At 38.0% G+C, this 19832-nt stretch overlaps 1 protein-coding gene and 1 long non-coding RNA gene across 6 annotated transcripts in view; one reads left to right on the forward strand and one right to left on the reverse strand.

Moving 5' to 3' along the window:
- Window positions 1–19832, forward strand: part of LOC140341391 (uncharacterized) — a 143265-nt gene that overhangs the window by 71993 nt on the left and 51440 nt on the right. For both annotated transcript variants that reach the window (XR_011922866.1, XR_011922867.1), the window contains 2 exons: window positions 3065–3129; window positions 18210–18285. This is a non-coding gene — a long non-coding RNA (uncharacterized lncRNA). The remainder of the gene's footprint in view (window positions 1–3064; window positions 3130–18209; window positions 18286–19832) is intronic.
- The window catches only part of CASZ1 (castor zinc finger 1), a 159780-nt gene that overhangs the window by 58369 nt on the left and 81579 nt on the right, over window positions 1–19832 (reverse strand). The gene's annotated exons all lie outside the window — the stretch shown is intronic.

Consider the following 19832-nt stretch of genomic DNA (forward strand, 5'->3'; position numbering starts at 1 on the left):
TCGGTGCACACGCATTAAGTTTTTTGTTTATGGAATCTCTATCAGATGTATGTCGCAGTTTGTGTCCGGAATTTGTAGATTCTCACTCACTGTTGATCCAGGCACGGTGGGAAATCCAACATTTATATATGTACAAGAGGTAAAACTTTAAATGGAAAAAATTGTACAGCTGTGCAAGTTTACTTTCTATGGAACAAGATGTGAAAGGAAAACATAAAGCAAAACAAGTGTAGGTACACATTCCCTATCCCCCCCCCCCCCCCCAAAATAAAAAAATATTTTGGCTTTACAGACACTTTTATAAAGTAAGTCCAAAAATGCAGCCATATTGCTGTGCAGGCATACATGCTAACTTTGCAGGACATCAGATTTTCAACACTTTAAAGGACTCCACAGGGGATAAATAACTGGTATTACTTAAAAAAAGACAGCGTTATCCCTTATTACTGCCAGATACTGAATATAATATATGTCAGAGCAAAGTTAAAGTTTAGGGTGTCCACAGACTGGGGAGCAAGTTCTTGTCCCCATTATAAAGCGTTCCCCTGTCAAAGACACAGAGACACTAACTCTCAGCCTTTCTTCTCTGCTACCCCTTCTTTTTATTTTTTTTTTCTAGCCAAGCAACTGTGCATTTATTAATTCATGAGGCACTAATTAGTTCTTTGTTTAATTTTGTGTTAAACAGACTGACCGGAATGATAACGACTTGCAGTGCTGCGTTGCGGTCCCAAACCACCCCTCTTTTCTGACAACAAGGGAGCGCAGCGCGACTGCCGTGATGAACCCAAATTCCCTCTTCAGTTGCACTTCATTAAGTCAAAATGTGACAAGAAGCTTAGAGAGCAACTTTCAGATCCGATCGCACATAACAATTGGGGAGTGAAGTTCTCAGAGAGGATGCTGGGGAGGCAGCAAATGTACTGGTTGTCTCCTAACCCCTCCAATGCCAAAATTAAAAAAATAAAAAAAAAACACAGCAATAATATTAAAGTGACAGACAAGTCTTCCTTGCTGAGTTTAAACATGGCTTTTACAAATAACCACAGAGTGCACTGTAAACCTATCCTGGTGTCCGTCTCTACCAAAAACATGCTTGATGTTCCATTTATACAAAAATATTCACTTTTTATATCATAATTCCTAAACAAATGTTTCCTTTTTTTTGTTTACGCGCTTTTAATGAATTTTACAAGAGGTATATACACTCGTAATTCCCATTTATTTGATCTGACGTGAGAGACAGCGTAGCACTGGTAAGCAGACAAAGATTCCTCTCTGGATTTTCTGCTATTTTGAAGCCATATTGACCGCTTGATGTATAGACATGCTCCTGGGACATCTGACTTCAGAGTGTACACGACAGATAAAGTTGCTCGAAGGCAGAAGACAAAGCCTTGTGATAATGTCAGTGAATATGCGGGGTACTGGGTTACTCAGCACTACTTGTGTTTACAGAGATCCCACTAACCAACTGAGCTTTTGGGGCAGATTTACAAAGCAGGTTTCTTCTACATAATAAATGGATCTAATATACACATTTCTGAAACATTTCAGACACAAAATAGTTTTTCCAATGATAACATCCCGGCCTTTTTAAAATTTAAGCAACGTCTTTTCCTCTTTTGCAAAATATGTATCCATCTATTTCTTCTCCGCACTATTTGGCATCCAGAACCAGATTTTAGACCAACCATTCTCAACCATGGTTCATCCAAAGATTGCTAGGGGTTCCTCAAACTGTGCCTGATTGATCTCCCATTAGATGATGCCTGCATAGTTCTGGTGCCAATGATGGTACTCCAATGATCTTTTTACTGTTTACACAGTACTATACCATTACATAGCTCATTATAGAAAACAAAATATATTTTCAATAGGCAAGCCTGCATATCCACTATTCATTGCATGCCCACAAATTTGGCTATTACATCCAATAAAGCTGCAATATAGAACCTTTAGCGGTGTTCCTTTTTTTTTTCCCTCTTTCTACCTTGAAGAAAATATTGGATTAAACTTTCCAGCCTGATCATTATTGATGCTGTTACAAGTATCCTTAAGTGGTTATTCTCCATATATTCAGGATATCACTCAACTGCACTGAATGTGTAAACTGGGCATTTATCACTGTCTATGGCAAACTCTGACATTTTAACAATACATTCCCATCCTTCTACCTGTCACTCGTATGTTCTATTCTCATAAAGAAAGGGTTAACATGATGGGATCTTCACACACAGATATGTACACTTTCCAGATTATCATGCTGTGTACATGATTATAAATGACTGCATGGTTACCAGTGATTGATTCTCAGTAAAGGGAGAGGGATTAAACAGAAATAAGTGTGCTTCAGATAAATTGCATGTTTCTATCTAATAATGACACTCATTTATACTGTCCCCATCCTCCACTGCTTATATAGATAACCCCTTTCCCTCCTATCAAATATGGATATAAAACATGTATCCTCCTGTAATCCATCACCTGTCCCCTACAATCATTTTTGTACGGAACATCTATACAATGCTTAGGCTGCCCACACCGTATCAGTACAACGTTACAAAGTCACTGAAATCAGCAAATATCTCTCAAATGAATGTGACTTTTATCATCTAAATAACAATCTAAAAAAGTATTCAAGTGCCTGAATGGACTGCAGCTTGGACAGTTTACAATGGGGGATTATTGTGGCCAAACAAGTGATAAGGAAACATGTTTTTCTTCTGGAATAGTAAATAGGTTCACCTGATTAAATAGTTTACACATCCCATGCTCCTCCACTACAGACCCATTTTTGTCTAAATGTTTACTTTTAAAGTCAAAAAGTTGTGGGCATTGTGGGTGGGAAGTGTAAACTTATTTTAGTGCAGGACTTAACGAATGGCCATTCTGCCCAACTCTCAGTTGTGATTTTATGTTTTGAGCAGACATGTAACTGTTCAGAGAGCTGAAGGTAGGTGTGCCCACCAAATGATAGGCTTGGTTGTGACAGCTGTCCATTTACTATGCTGATATATTACATTCTAATTCTGTTTTTCTTTCCACCCCAACATATCCATAGGTCTGCTAGGACATCACCTTGGGATGCAAGTTACATGACTGGAGCATTCATGAAGATGAACCAAAGTAAGTTTGCTAAAAACCTAACCTCCATTACTATGTTCAACAAATCTGATACATTTTTGCCACATAATACATATGCACAAATATAAATCCAAGTTTTTTGCAAATTCCGGCAACCAAACAAGGATGCCAGTTAGGAAATACTCACCTCTCTTTTCTGCTACCTACTGGAAAAGTGCACCAATCCCACATCACATTTTGGCAGCGGCTGGCTTGCTTTAGCTAATTTGCTGTCAGACTGCCTAAGCAAACCAATTAAAACTAATCATTAATTATAAAGTGAGAAATAGAGCGAGGGGAGAAGGGGAAAGAAGAGGGGAACCTGATGTGAGAGATGAATATTTCAGGTAGAAATAAATACAAGTGAATTATCACACAAAATAAACATACAATTATGTGGTACAGAAGTACTTTTACTCAGTAGCAGTGTCCACCTTATGTTTGCGTTGACTGTATGTCAGTCTCAAAACAAAATGCCGTGGCACCTCTTATGAAATGGCTTGTTAGTTTTCTTTTTCATTTCATATTTTTCCTTGAAATTCACTAGCTAACCCGGCTAGTAACACACTTCCCAAATTAGGTTGACAACACTCATACTATTGTATCTATGGGGTTATCACTTGTGCTGTGACAAACTTTAGCAATCAACTAAAAAAGCATGTTCTGCTCAAATTTTGTTCGCCCTCTTATAAAGAACCAAAGTTTGCCTGGGAAGTCATGTCCAATATATTCAGCACAATCGAGAGTGGGTTTGACATTTCTGTCAAACCCACCCACATTTTACTTCAAGCAAAGTCATTTTTAATAATTTTTGTAATCCACCTGATTTTTTAAGACAAAATGATCATCAGATCTATGTTTTGCCAGTTTTATCTTTAGCAAAAGTGTTAAACCTCTGTTCCCTCTGAGAGAGTTTTGATGAAATCTAAGCATAAAACCAGCATAGTTCAGTTAAATCTCTCCCTGAAAATACGATAAAATGTACGATTGCTACTTTGTAAACCTGTAAATGGCACAACGGCTACACAACAAATCTTCTGAACCTATGCAGCAGCGTGTTGAATAATCATTGTCAAGATGGATATAGAAGTCAGTACATTTCACAAAGACAAGAACAAGACCAATGAGAATATTTATTCAGCGGAATATTTTAATCAAAATCATTTTTTAAAACTTCTTGAATACAGATGGCTCCTGGAGCTAATAATTCAGTTAGATGGGAGCCTTACAAAGGAGACTCCTTTATTGTACGTTGCGTTTGCTCCCCGAAGAGAGCAAGATGAGTAAAAAGGGGCAGCTGTCAGAGTGTCCAACCAATCTCCCCCAAAATGCACCCCTTCCTCAGCCTGACTCCAGCATCCTTCTCTTTTAAAAACACACACACTGAGTCCAGCTCCTATTGTAAAGTCTAGGACCCCAAGAGCCACATGAATCGCTGGGGGGACGGACAACATGGAGAGGTGTCATGGAAACCAAGGCCTTCCTCTAAAAATATCCATATCCCTCTTTGCCTTTCATTAGCTGTCAAGAGACTATGTGATTGTCACACGACCCACAACCCAGCCGTGACAAAGCCAATTTTCTGGCTCATACTTGATTGATTAAAAAACTTTTTAGCAAAACCATGTTAAAAGACAAAAAAAAGGAAAGAAAAAAAAAAAAAAAAGAATAGAAAGTGACATGGGGAGGGGGTGTGAGGGCCCAGGGCAAAAGCTTAACAGGAATGTTCCCTAGGCAATAGGGCCTGGGGTGACTGTCAGCACAGCATTACACACCAGAAGCAGTGAAAGAGAAAACGGTCAAATTGAACACAATGCTGATTAAGATAATGATGAAGTAGGTAACTGGGATAAAAATGAAGGTGACAAGTTGGAACTCGACATCTTTTCTTCTCACAGGAAACAAAACCACTCCAAGAGGTGACTCTCGCTGTTGGAGAGCTTGGAAATGGTGTTATTTGGATAAAGGGGAACACACAGGGGAAGCAGCGATAGGAGCTCACTTTTGGAAATAAAGGGGCACATAGGGGCTGTGAGAAGATGATTTTACTGTGACAAGACGCAGCAAGGAACGTGCCACGGCGCTGAAAAGATACTCTTGTAACTGGAATGTCCAAGTGTAAAATATGCCTGCAAAGCCTTCAAAAACTTCTTTTGTGATGCTAGAAGAAAAAACAACAAGCAGCAAGCGCTGTGTGAAAGGGAGGCTTCAGAAGAGGTAGCTACATTTTTTTGAAGAGTTTTGTACTATCAAAGACGATACATGTACATAGAACAATTTTCTGTCTATTTCTTTGTGCACTTTATTCTCAATAATGCAAAACCTTGATGTAAGGCCCCAAAGATGCATATTGTTATTGTACAGTTACTGACCAATAAAAGGGAAGCATCTAAGATTTATGTTGGCTGTCTCAGCTGATGTTCCCATCCAAAAATGCCTGACACCTGCATTTGTGGTTTTAGTTTAGGTACAGCCATGTCACTGTATGTAATGCTGCCTTACACCTAGCCTGTCATCTAAGGCCTTGGTGCAAAAATTAGCAGGATGTTTCAGGATCAATCTGAGGATTACATTCAAAACATGACATTTGTTCTAACCTCAACTTTCCATCCTGCCTGGATATCAGTGGGGATTCATTTTCATGGATTATAAAAGTGGAAAGGAGTGATATAATTATCAAGGTAGTCAGTCCTTCATTCCCATATCCAAGTGTCTCCAGCTCAAAGAGATCCCCTTAAATAAGTCGACGCTCGCTTTCTTTTTACCAGTTTCATGCCAGATTTCCTTTTGTTTGGCATAGGGCCCCGCCAAAGTCCAGTGATGGCATGGTCTAGCTTCCTATTGTGAAAGGAAGATGTCAGATTTGAGAAAAGCAAACACATCTGTTCAGTGCAGATTTCACTGTGTACAGAAGGGGAAGATGTTCCAGTTAAACAATCAATTATCAACTGTAATTTCATAAACATATACAATCATCAGTCATGTAACCTCACCCTGCGAGCCTGGAATACTCCTATAACTGTATTCTTCTGTGTACTTTACAGGATGGCCAGAGCATTATTTAACCTTATCTGTCCATACAAGAAGTTAGTACAAGAAAAGCTTTTTACTGCCGTTTACCACCATCTGCCATTTTGTTTGCATATCACTGGCCCAAACATTTTAACAATAATGAAATAAAGAATATCATTAATATTTTAGCCATGAAAGTGCAAAGGTATCATTTTCAAAAATAAATACTGCTACTGCAGATCCACAGACAAACACAGCATACCTTAGTTGGCCAAAACCAAGGTGATCCCCCCCTCCTTACAGCTTATCTAAAAAAAAAACAAAAGATGCTTTTTGACAGAGAGTCATTCATATTTTAGCTTTGTTCCATTATCCTAACGAATTCTTCATCAACGGATGCAATATTAACAGCAGAAAATCAGCTCCTTCCACCCGTGGGGATTTTACGAAGACAGCGGTCGTGCTTGTGTCTCCTGCAGAGTCCGGGGGGAACACAGTACGAACGCTCATTTCCCTTCATTTCTTTTTTACCACTTTACACATATTTACTCTCTCTTACATCTTTAACATATAACCAGACTACTTACTGCATCTAATCAGCATGCTTCCACATTACTGTCGTCTCTAAACATTACATTCTTGCAGACCAGGAACTGGTAAATGTACATCGCTGAATTGAGAAGCCCGTCAGTGCTGCCTCAGTGCCACTCGTTAGTTTTAGGGTAACAGGTATTTCAACTAAAAAAACAGTACAAAGTACCAAAAAAGAACTGTCTATCCATTTTTTGTTAGACACAAAGCTTTATTATGGCAGTAAGTTATCTACCTTATTTTCCCATATCATATGTGCTCTGTGAAGAAAGTAAAACAAAATGTATAAGCAATTAAGAGGATATTCAAGCCTTCGGATAAGCAACAGGTTGGCAAAGAGTAGTTCAGAAATGATGGGTAAATATTTTCTCAGTACATTTCTCCTTTAAATACAATGTTGGGAATAAGGGGAAACACTAATACCTCTAGATCTATAATAAAATGTTTGAAGTCTGTTTACTGCTTTGGCCCTAACAAATGTTTGCATAGGCATAGAATACGACAGGGAAATTTTTTTTTTCTTATGAAGGTTTAACATAAAGGCAGTGTCAATGATTGTTATTCAGCGCTGATCATTTCCTTGCCCTAAATTGGCCAATATAGTGATGAAATATTGGAATTATCCCTTTAAGTCAGTGGTGCTTCAACTTCATTAGAATTGTTTTGTTTTTTTATAAATTACCACAATGAATCACATCACCCAGTATAACTTCACAATAACACAAAAGCCGAATATTGCTCAAAATAAAAGCTTATTCTATGGTTTTGTTACCTCATTAAAAATGACTTTGTGGTGAACATCACAGATATCAGCTACTTTATTTTTAGGAGCAAACATGCATTTTCTCTAAAAGGAAGCCCTGGTTAGTTGCCTATTGATTAAATGCATATTATATGATTTCTAAGGAGAAAAATAACACTGTGTTGAATATTTATAAGATTGATTTAATTTCCTGTGTTTATCCAGGAAAAAAAAAAACTTTCCACAGATTTTATATCTTACAACTTAGCAAAGAGGGTCAACAGACCCATATCAGCCATGTCCCCTGAAAAGATAAAATACATTATCATATTATAACTACCCAATATATCACTGATCAACCCCCCAAAGAGGTCAGCTGCTATCACTGACTTGTAACATTGGAAGTCACAGGGCTCTCTCCGCAGCTCTCTCTCTAGATGTATGAGTGTCATTTCAATCGATATTTACTGATGCTTATAAATAACATGACAGGGCTCCTGGTTAAACCATCAACATTTGGCCAAAAGCTCTTAGCAGGAAGTCAGGAGGGGGGCAGAATTGTGGTGAACAGTGCATTCGCATTGAGACATAAATGTCTTTCTCTTATGGATTCCCCCTTAAAGTCAGGATATAGGGATATCTTTCTTTTTAATATTTAAACTAAGCAACCAGGTTTTCTCAGGATGTGGCATTATGATGCTTTGCTTTTAGATACCTTGCAGCAGGTGTAAGCAAGCTTTGGGGAAAGGTAAAAAATGAGAACGATCATTGAAGTTCAGATGTGAAAGGCCCCATGTGTCCTGCATTTCTTGCCTCCCACAATGACTGGTGGCTGCACACTCTGTTGCCACTTAATCCCATTTTCATGCTGGGAGTCCCTTTTCTGAGAAACTGTTCCCAGCGCATTGCTTCCAGTCTATTATGAACAAAGCTCAGCTCCCTTGTCCCAAACATTCTCAAACTAGGAAACTAGCAAGACACTAGACGTACGGAGACTTTATTATTATTTAAGGCTCTGGGGGGTGGTCCATGGCTGACCCTGTCACGTCCACTTATTTTCACTATTTGTCTACCCCTCTCATTGTTCATGTCTGAGGAGATAATACAGATCATTTAGAAGGGAATGTTTCATTTGTCACTTTCACTATACAGCATCATTTCGTGTGTATTTTGTACATTTCAGCACTCTTGTCACTTGCTACCCGCCCTCCTCTGAGCTGTGGTTAATCCGGTGTTTCAAACTAGAGGATTCTCCGAATATTTATTAGATTATCAACTGCTACCCGCTGTCTCTGCTCTGTGCTGCTAATCCTAATCCCATCTGACTCCTATTAGCCTGATTCAGGGGAAGCTAACCTGTCCGATCTAAGTAATTAGGGTCCCCACTCCTGACATCAGCACAGCTGCTTGGCTTCCTGCACAGTTGTGACTCCAGTGAAAGGTGTAATTTTCTGCACCATTACTATTATTTGGTCTGTGTGGATCCTTTCTGATGTCAACAGGAAAGTGTTTTTTTTATTCTGCTTTATTGCTACTTATAAGATTAGTGTCTGGCAAAATAAAGATGTATCTGATTTTAATACAATGCCTGCAGGAAGCTGCAGTGTATGCGTGAAACTGGCAGGTACATTTGTAAATACATAGAAAACAAAAGTAAGTGTATGCCAGCTCAGGGGCACTTTATTGTCTTGTGTGAAATCACAATGACATGAATACTAGTCCAGATATTTTTATGGTGTACACTCATTTTGGAGCAGCAAATCTTTGCACAGAAAAAACGTCTTCCATATGCTGAGCTATCAATCAAGAATCTACCGTGGAAGGGCAGACGTAAATATTTTCCCAAAATGGGAAAAGCATATTTTGGGAGTGATGTCTATCTTTACATAATGCAAAGCACTTTTTTTTAGGGCTAAAGTATTTTTACAAAAGCTAAAGAAACCTCACCTTCACTGTCATGGAACTGATAGCAATAAGTGGGGAAAAAGTAACTAGAAATGAAGTAACCCTTTCCAATTCTATCACTGAAATCCACTTAAAATTTCAATGAGAGGTTTGTTTTCCTTGCTTGCTGTCCTAAGTGTACAGGAGATGTGGGGGAATCTATTCAGTGAAGACACACACAGTTAAGACTTAATGAGCTGGTAATGTTAGATGGCAGTCATGCAGATATATTTTTTATTAGTTACCATGGTTGAGTTTTTATTTGGGTACATGTCATGCCAGGGATCCCTGCACTTTGATTTAAAGGATAATTGCATTTTCTGAAACATTGCTGTTATCTTGTTTGCCCCTTAAGCTAAACTAAGACTACATACACACGTCACGTGATTGATGTCCGATAATAGCCTCAGGGCTGATATTGGATGAGAATCTGGCATGTGTACAGCGCTTGTCGTTCCTAGCGGATCCACGAATGATCGTAATGGAAGTGAAGGGAGCGCAGCGGGGTGCTGCTTGCTCATTCTCACCCCTCCATTGAGCAGAATGGTGCTGTATGTATGGCGCTTGTTCATGCATCGTTCAGTCTTTTGTCGTTGGAAAGAATCGTGACAGATCCAACGACAATTATTTAACGTGTGTACGCAGCCTAACCCACTCTCCCCTGATTGGACAGCTACTCTTTGTTTACATTCAGTGTTGTAGTACTTATGGTCCTGGTTGCTTTTTATACATGTCATCACCATAGGCTTCAATGGGATTATGTCTCAAGCACAGAGACAATCCCAAAGGAGCATATGGGACCATCAATTGCAGACACAACCAGGAAAGAATGCAGTGCAGGATGTAAGTAAACTGTGGATTTGTTAAATCTTAGTGAATCTGTAAAGGATAAGGGTGGGTTAATTTAGGTAAGGGAAGGGAGCAAGCAGGATAATTGCGCTCTATATTAAAGTGTAGTTATGCTTTAAAGATCAATTCCAGACACAACTTTATATTTGTTTTTGGAAGCAGGGAAGGGTCCGGTCCTTAGTGGTAAGAACGAAGGGTAAGAATATCTAACGATGTTAATTTCTCTCAGAATGTCTTTACTTTAATGATCACAGTGTCTGATATAAGTTGTTCTTTCTATCATCAACCAAAAGTGCACTAAAACAATCCTACAGTTTCAACATGATTGGCGGCTTCTGGGAAATGCAGCTTTCAGTAGTATTTTGCTTGTATTTGAAATCAGTTTGAGAAGTTTCTAAAAGTCTTTCTGACCTACTAAGATGCTTAATGTTGCTTTAACATCTCCACTGACTTGTATGGAGATACAAACAGTTCTGACACAAGCAAATGTCATATATACAAATCCTAAAGCTGAACTGCAGGCAAACGGCTAAATACACAACTGAGACACATATCTGTGAAGTGTTTAAACAATAAAACTGCCAAATGAATTTTATTTCTGGTAAAACGGTCTTGTGATTCAGACACCATAGCCTGGGCCCCCCCTACAGCCTATACTGCAGGTAAATCTCACACCCTATCATGTGACCAGACAATACCGGAGAGGAAGCACTCTGATGACATTATCACTTTGCTCTTTCCTCCTGTAAGCATGTTCATAGTGTAGGACTAACAGTACTGCGTAAAGAAACATAATCTGATTGGCTTAGAGTGCTGACCTCTCTCACAGTTTGAGGGTTACTGTGTAGAGCATTACACAAACCAGAAAACAAAACTGATTCTGGTTCTATGTACAAATGCATTTAATGATTTTCTCATAGACATAAAAGTTTGAAGTGTGGTTTTATGTTAGCCTGCGTTTCAGCTTTTCATAGACCTGGAATGCAATATAAGGGTTTTCATTGCAGAATTTGTTCAAAAAGTTGTAAGCCCCATGACTAGCATCCTAATTTTGGGTTAGTCATTGGTTTGGAACAAGCAGGCACTCAATAAAGTCTCAAAAGTTTGAACACTTTTATCCCCGTATCCTTGTTTTAGACCTATGACTCAGTTGGTAACAAAACCAGGATCAAGATGACAGTCCTAGAGCCTAGGAAAATCAAGTCAGTAATAGAAGCTCCCATCTATCTATCTTGAAGGTATTCCAGGTCCAGAATACAATAAGAACAATCAAACAGTGAACAAAGAAACAGCACAGGTGCATTACAGAGGCATATGGCTACGATTTGGAAGTTTTTAACCTAGGAAACAGTATATGCAAAAAAAGAGCAAAACTGACTTGGGCTGCCCTTACACCTGTTATAAGAGACATATGGGAGCTGCATCTTTTAGAAAAAGCTGGTTGATTGGTATTGCCTGGCTTTAACTCTTGTGGCAATCAAAAGTGGCGAAAACTAAGCATTATCTTTTTATATGTTTTAGGTCAGTACCTCAGAATAAACTAAAGTCAAAGCATTAACATGACAGCTAAACAATATTTCTATAAAAAAGCGAATGACAACTTACATGATTCTGCCATGACAGGTTTAGCAGCCCATGGGTCCTACGTATTGATCTCATGTCTGTGGTGCACCCATGCCTTAAGCTAGCTATACTCTATAAAAGTTCATTGTACAATGTCTCTCCTTTAGTTTTCGCAAAATATTTTAATACAAGGACAAAGCGCAACAATCTATTCAATTCGTTTTTAAATCATACAGACCCAGTTGATGGTAGATCTAAAGGCGATTTTAGCATTTGATCATACAGTGTATTATCAGCCTTTCGGGGGACCATCAATCTTACAGGTTAGAAAAGCTGCTGCCATGGCGGATTGATGAACAACCCTTGGGGATTGCTGTACTTATGTCAGATCTTTGCCCAAAACACCATGACTGTTCATCTCAGGTGACAATCATCTGACGTTTGTACATGGATTTATTGCACTGATATCGCAGTCATTTAAAATGAAATAGTACTACTACTATATATATATATATATATATATATATATATATATACACACAAATTATACATGTGGAAGAAGATTATTTTTGTGATGTGATATTTTTGTGATACCAGACTGTGGGTCCCCAAACTGTCACTGAATACTAAATCACCAGGCCTGTCCCCTGTATAGCTCTACAGCCAATGGGTATGCAGGGCAGCACGGTGGCTCAGGGGTTAGCACCCCTGCCTTTGCAGCGCTGGGTCCCAGGACATTATCTGCATGGAGTTTGCAGGTTCTCCCTGTGTCTGTGTGGGTTTCCTCCGGGTACTCCGGTTTCCTTCCAAATCCCAAAAACATGCAGTGAGGTTAATTGGCTTTTCCCAAAAAATTGACCTTAGACTACATTAATGACATATGACTATGGTAGGGGCATTAGATTGTGAGCTCCTTTGAGGGACAGCTAATAACATGACTATGGACTTTGTACAGCACTGCGTAATATGATGGCGCTATATAAATACTGTGTAATAATAATAATAATAATAATAATATGTGGCTGATACACATTAATAAGAAGAAATCTGTAAACTGACATCAGGCAACATCAGATATTTCCTCCCATCCCTACTGGAATTTAGGCATGCCTGTATTAGATCTGACAGTTAACTGAAATTCATAAGGAACCCCGGGCAATTGTGAAACAGCTCAAACATACATTCTAAATAGTAGGTGGAAAAGTTACACAAAAGTTAGAAAAAAAAATACCTCATTCAACTAAGAAGCAAGAAATGAACAAATGAGCCGAAAAGCTCAACAACTGTGTGAATAATTTATGAATCTGTGGGTGTGATTGGGTTTGTATATGCAAGGTGACTAAAGTAGTAATTTGAGTGTTCCTGAAAACTTGTGTATAAGAGGAACAATAAGAGGGACAGCTCTCCCAGGCACCAGCTGCTGTCCCCTCTGCATCAGTTAATATGATACTCCTCATCAGCTTGGCTGCATGCGTAAACTTATTCATATTTGATGTGAGTGACACAGAAATAATGGGACTCATTGCAGAATGCTAGACTGCAACCACACAGCACGTGGTTACACAGTTATCAACAGAAAAATATAAGACAATACCCAGCATAAACGTTTGCTTTGGGTTATGGGAATAAAAGGCCCCTATACGACGGTAAAAAAAAAAAAACAATTACTGAGGCTAGGAGACACAATTGTGAATATCTCTTCATTATATAAAATATGAAAAATTACACCTCAAAAACAAAACCTGCATGTTCACAATAGCCCTATTGCAAAATGCAAACTGCATTCACTGTTTAGGCTTGTACATATTGATAACAAGCTGATTTTTTTTTTACTTCAGTGAATGATGAAGAACATTTTAGTGGTGCAAATGCATCAAGGTACGACCAAAACAGACTACTATGACCAAACCAGCAATAACTTAGAGCTGAAACATCTTAGAAGAAGCAAATCAGAGAGTCTTTAAAGCCCTCATTCATTTCCTACATATTGAAATTTTCTAAAATACACGGTGAAACATTTGCCCCGTTTGGTGAATAAGACAAAAATTTCTGACTCATTGCTGGTGAAAGATTCCTCTGAGCCATACTCATCACCATTGCTAATTGTAACCTCTCCCCACTTTTCTGTTTCAGAAAGCTGAAAAAGGCACGGATGTATGTTCCTGATCAGTGAATGTACACTTACACACAACACACTTTAGCCTTATATATACTAATTGATGACTGCATGACCATGTAAATGATAGATATCTCCTTAATATCAATTCTTAGCTTGAATTACTACCATGTACCACTCAAACATGAGGTGTAGAGCAGCTACTCAAGTGACAAAACAACAAGCAATCCCAATCAATGTTTAGTCAATCATATTGATCCAATATTGGCTGAGAATGCCCTTGTTTTTTTTACATAGAACAGCAATGTGCTTGGTAAGTGTGCTTTGTGCGGCACCAGCTTTGGGTTTGGGGACTTCCAGATTTAAAATCAATTCCGTTGAGGATTGGTTGATATTCTGGGTCACATTTAGCATTTAGGTGGACATACAAATAACAATAAACACACTTTGAAAATTTCTACAGGATATCATTGTCAGGGGACAGGTACCTAACCAGACATGTGATTTACCTCCAAACTGGATTATCTCAGCACTTATCAGCATTCTTCAAATTACGGCAGTGTTCATAGGTAGTTGGGACTATTAAGCCAAAAGAATTACATATCCATTACACGATTGCTTCTTTTTATATATATTAATATAATTATGGACTGTTTATAGAAGTTTAAATTGATCCCCGCCTATACCATGTCCATTCTCAGCAGGCTCTAATATTGTATACTGTATTCATACAATGGACAATTCCTGGTGATCAGTATCGTATTTATTATATGGTTTCAAAACAACCGGCAAAGTGTTTTGAAGCATTGAGATTCAAGCAACTCGTGTAGAAAAAGTGTCCAGCTAGAATTTGATGGGGAATTGTCACATTTGCTGAACTGTGCAACATTTATTCTGTGGATAACTTGTACACAGGGTAGATGTATTTAAGTAAAATTGGCTATATACATGAGTTATCTCCTTTGGCCCAATGTAGATTTTAGAATACACTACTAATGCTACTTTGTGTTTATTAAAATGATTTCTATAAGGTCTATGTTATATTATGTGAGGCGCTGTGTTTGCAGATCTTCCTATTTTAATATACCTTTTTCCTATATATGTTTGGAGCAGTAACACAGCTGAAGATTGATACATTGTTTATATCAAGCTGCTGTGAATGTTAGGAAATTACAATAAATACAGATTGTATCAAATTACCTTTTTGTTATATACCTGAGATTTATCTCAAAAAAGTGGTTAAGTTTGGCTTTAGGAAAGCTGATAGACAAGGAAGGTCAATAAAAATAAGTTTTCAGTCCAAATATAGTTTGGGTAACAGTATTTTTAAAAAGGATTGTAGTGTCTGGAATCCGAGTGACAAGCTGAACACAGCGCAGCCTCTTTAAATAACACCTACTACAACAATGCATTTTTTAGCTATTTAGGGAATTTCTCTGCCCAACACCTAAAAATACAACAATCCAGCAATAAGTCAAGCTGCAACAAGCCAAAAAAGGAAATAATGTCTTCCTGATAGCAATCATAAAAAAAACGGCACCTGTTAAACATGACCTAATCTTGCTGGATTATAACCTGTTTTTATTGCTGCCTTTTTTCATGTTTTTCCCTTTTACAATTTATCAGCAGAATGAGAATGCTGCATGCCTCACCCTGCTAAATAAAGCATTGGCATTTCTGATAAAGCCATCAAATTCCTTATCGCACTGTCATAAGTAGAATTTAAAGAGGCACTAGTTTTCTAAACTTACACTGGAACTGGAATATGTGACATGTGACACAGTAAAAGAAAAAATAAAACCTCATAGACTTTCTTAGATTTAGGATTACAAAAATAGATGAAGGAATCTTTGTTGAGTACACAGTGTGGAGGTTATGTGATCTTTAATATTAATATTACCCTTTATTTAAAAAAAAACACTAACTTATTATGCGGCGCTGTACAATAAATAGGGGCTGCAGATGGCAAACCTGCATACTTAACAAGTTCAAACTGACACAGGAGGAGAAGAGGACCCTGCCCAATACAGCTTACAGTCTGATCTCCTACAAAGTTAAATTGTTTTATTAAAAATATATTGAATATCAATATACATTGTGAAAAATGTAAGTTTCAATTGAGAATTTAAAAAAAAAAACTATAAACATTAAGTAATGTGAACACGTTTCTGTACAGGTTTCCATATTGTTTATAATCAAAGCAAAATGGATGAATATTATATGTTCTGACCAATAAGAAGGGTACATATAGAACTGTTCAAAATTATTTTGTAGAAACATACAATATGTAACAGTGCTGTGGCATTTAAAACTGTGACCCTCCAGCTTTTGAAGAATTATAGTCCAACTACACTGGTCCCAAGTTGCGGGAAATTAGTTCAATAGAAGTACAATAGAAGTACAATAGAAATATTGTACTTCACATATTTGCAACACCATTTTCCCTTTAAACTGACAAAAGCTGTGACATTATTATTATTATTATTATTATTATTATTATTATTAATAAACAGGATTTATATAGCGCCAACATATTACGCAGCGCTGTACATTAAATAGGGGGACGTGGCATTCTGTGACATGTAGTTCCTCCACATCTGGAAAAACACAAAGTACCAGCACCAAACTTACATTTACTTGTAGATAAACTTAGTGAATTATTTACTCCTGGAATAATAAAATAGGAGGGACACCCTATATAATCGCACAAGATAAATATAGACAGCACGTGTTTTTATTATTTATAATGAAGACACTTTTAGCATTTTCCTAGCTGGCTGACATATGTGGGAGACCACTCCCTGCACTAACATTATCTCATCAGCTGGCATACACGGCTGCATATTAGGTCAGTGCAGACTCCATAGCTAAATGTATTCTCTCCTATTCTGAACACATTCTTTTATCCCAGGTAAAACAACACAGCTGGGAGGTTCTGCCAGTTTTGTGGGCAAGGCAGGTGGGTAGGGCTGACTGCTGAGGTCCCAGTCGACACACAGAATAAGAACACACAGCTGAAGTTACAGCTGGCGCTGGCTTGGTACTACCCACAGAAACTCCACACAGCTGGAGTCCCAGCTGGCAACCAGAGGGCATTGCTTCAGGGAAGCCCGCAATGTTATGGGCATCCTTCCTAAACCCCAAGGCTGGTGTCCAAAGCTCTCGGCTGCTGAAAGCAGCTTGTCTCTCCCAGCACAAACCATTCTGAGAGCTGAGATGTATCCCTAACAGAATACATTTTTATTGCTCAGGGTGATGCGGGATTTATTTACTCCCAAATTTATTATTTTTAATTATTTTGATTTACAAAAGTGCACAGCCGTTAAAAGAGTATTAAATAAACTTGGTACTACAACATTTAGCAGTGAGACAGGGAAGTCCATAAAACAAGACCGTGATTGCACTTTCTCGCCAAGAGCTTCTCAAGCTATCCGTCCTCCATCTCCCTCACTGGTGTCACACTAATACAACTTCTTAGTTCCACTATCAACAGTTTCTATTAAATATATATATATACAAATTGCAAGAAACAGTGCCTATTTTTACCATCTAAAAGCATTACACTGCACTCCCATGTATGAAGTATTTAGAGTTTTATTCACATACTGATTCTAAAAAGTTATAAAGCAAAGTTCTACCTACAGCTGACTGTTGGCTGCTAGATATATACAGTCTTGCATTCTGCTGCTGAAAACATTTACCACTATGATTAAGATTAAGCAACCCTGGAAAATTAGTTTGATTGGGGTCTTTAAAGGATTTTCTCAGTGGGGTATTTCTTTTTGTCAAGCATTGATGGTGTTGGTGGCCATGTGTCTGTATTATACTATATATATATACATACATATACACACACTATACTATATATATTGTATTGGACCAAATATAATCAAACTTGTCTGACTAATGGCTTCACAATTGTGATCCATTAGGAATATTAGGTTGGTCTTGGTAGAACTCCTATTGAACCTTCTCCTTCTGTTTTATTAACAAAATCTTCTGACATCACCCCGTTCTGACCATCCACATTACTTCTCACTTCACCATCCCGGGGCATCTGCCTGGTCCTTTTTAGTATAGTAGAGTCACACACTGATGAGATAACCTTGTTTGTCCAGGTAATGCCTGCCCACTCTACACTCTTCCAGGGCAATGTCTACAGGCCGCACCTTTGGATATAAATAATATTTAGGTTTACACTCCCGTTTAACATATGTTGAGCAATATAGTATTTTCTTGTAATGTGTTTTTTTTTTTAACATATAGGACTTGTGGGCCAAAGATGAAGATTGACAACACACACAAGGCTGAAATGGCCTGAGAAGAACGTTGCGCCCTATAGGTAGTTTATCCTTGTATATAACAATGTGACATAAATGTTGTGGAATATTGCATTGGTTCACACAGTTGTTGTAAAAGTGAGTAAAAGTACTGCAAATGGCGTCTTCTTGCCACTATCGCTGCTATTACTGCTTATACAAGGCTGCTTTCTGTCATTACAGCTTGTATATAGATAAGATTACTGCCCACCCCACAGCTACCAGCAGAAACTGCTACCTCATCATAGGTGCGGAAGATTTCACTATAAAGAATGCTCATGTATTACACATGTTGACGGTTTTCCCAGCACTACTTAGCAGGAAGTCAAGATGTCTGGCTACAGACCAAAGTTTACCCGAGCAAAAGCAACTTTATGTTACTCCATCTTAATCAATTAATGTGTACTGATTCATCTCCAGCCATCTTATCGCAGTCTTGTACCAGCTGTATCAGTTATTGAAACAACAGCAGCATTATTATACACACATAAATTATTTATGCCTGTTTTCCACGGAGCATTTGGATCAGGAAGATCGGACACAATGAAGTAAGATTTGTCTCAAAGGGTTTTGAAGTCAGATTTTTTTTTTCTTCCAGTCTTTTCCTTATGATTGCCCTACTAACCTACAAATTCTGAGAATAATAATATACAAATTATTAAACCAAAATAAACAAGGAATATGACGATCACTGCTAGACTATGAGCACACAGAGAATGAAGTCTTGGCTAAGATTAACCAACTTCAGGAGACTCAAGGTCATTTCAGTAACTTGTTTGCTTTTCAACTATGCTGGATGCTGAAGTGAAAGTGTTATAAAAAGCTACCACATGTCATCTGCACTGAATACTCCCAGTCTGTAAACCCACAGTGAGGCCTTCCCAGAAAAAAATAAAAAGAAAAGTTCCTATAATTTACCATACATAGTCTTTATCATCAGAGCAGGATGTCCCATTACCTTGCTAAAAAATCCTAGAGTTGCTAATTTATGAAGCCAAAGTACACTAATAGATTTCATTGTCAGGGATAAGCACTGTAATCCTGACACTAAATCATATATTTAACATGTAAATGGTTCTTTATCTGGGATATGTTTATTTCCTTAGTGGTTGAACTTGATGGACTTATATCTTTTCATCCTGACTTACTAGGTACGTTTCAATCATCCTCAATCTCTACATAACTAAAGCTTTTAATTAAGTAATTTTTTTGTAATCCTACCATGAAGGACATTGTTCAGGCACTTCCTGTTATAGAATAGTTTTTCTTTGGATTTCTATTCCTGCATTGTGACACAGGTTTTATGTAAACTACAAGCATTTCCTTATCAAACATTATGCAGATATGGTCTACTGTTGTCACTAGCCCTGAGAAACACTGAGCAGTCATAAGGCCTGATTTATTAAAGTTCTACAAGGTTGGGGAGGCTACACTTTCATCAGTGAAGCTGGGTGATCCAGCAAATCTGGAATGGATTTCTTAAAACGCATTTGCTATTTGATAGTAAATGTTTTAAATCCTGGACCAGATCCATTCCAGGTTTGCTGAATTACCCAGCTTCACTGATGAA

The sequence above is a fragment of the Pyxicephalus adspersus genome, chromosome 11, assembly GCF_032062135.1.
Source record: "Pyxicephalus adspersus chromosome 11, UCB_Pads_2.0, whole genome shotgun sequence".
NCBI lineage: Eukaryota > Metazoa > Chordata > Amphibia > Anura > Pyxicephalidae > Pyxicephalus > Pyxicephalus adspersus.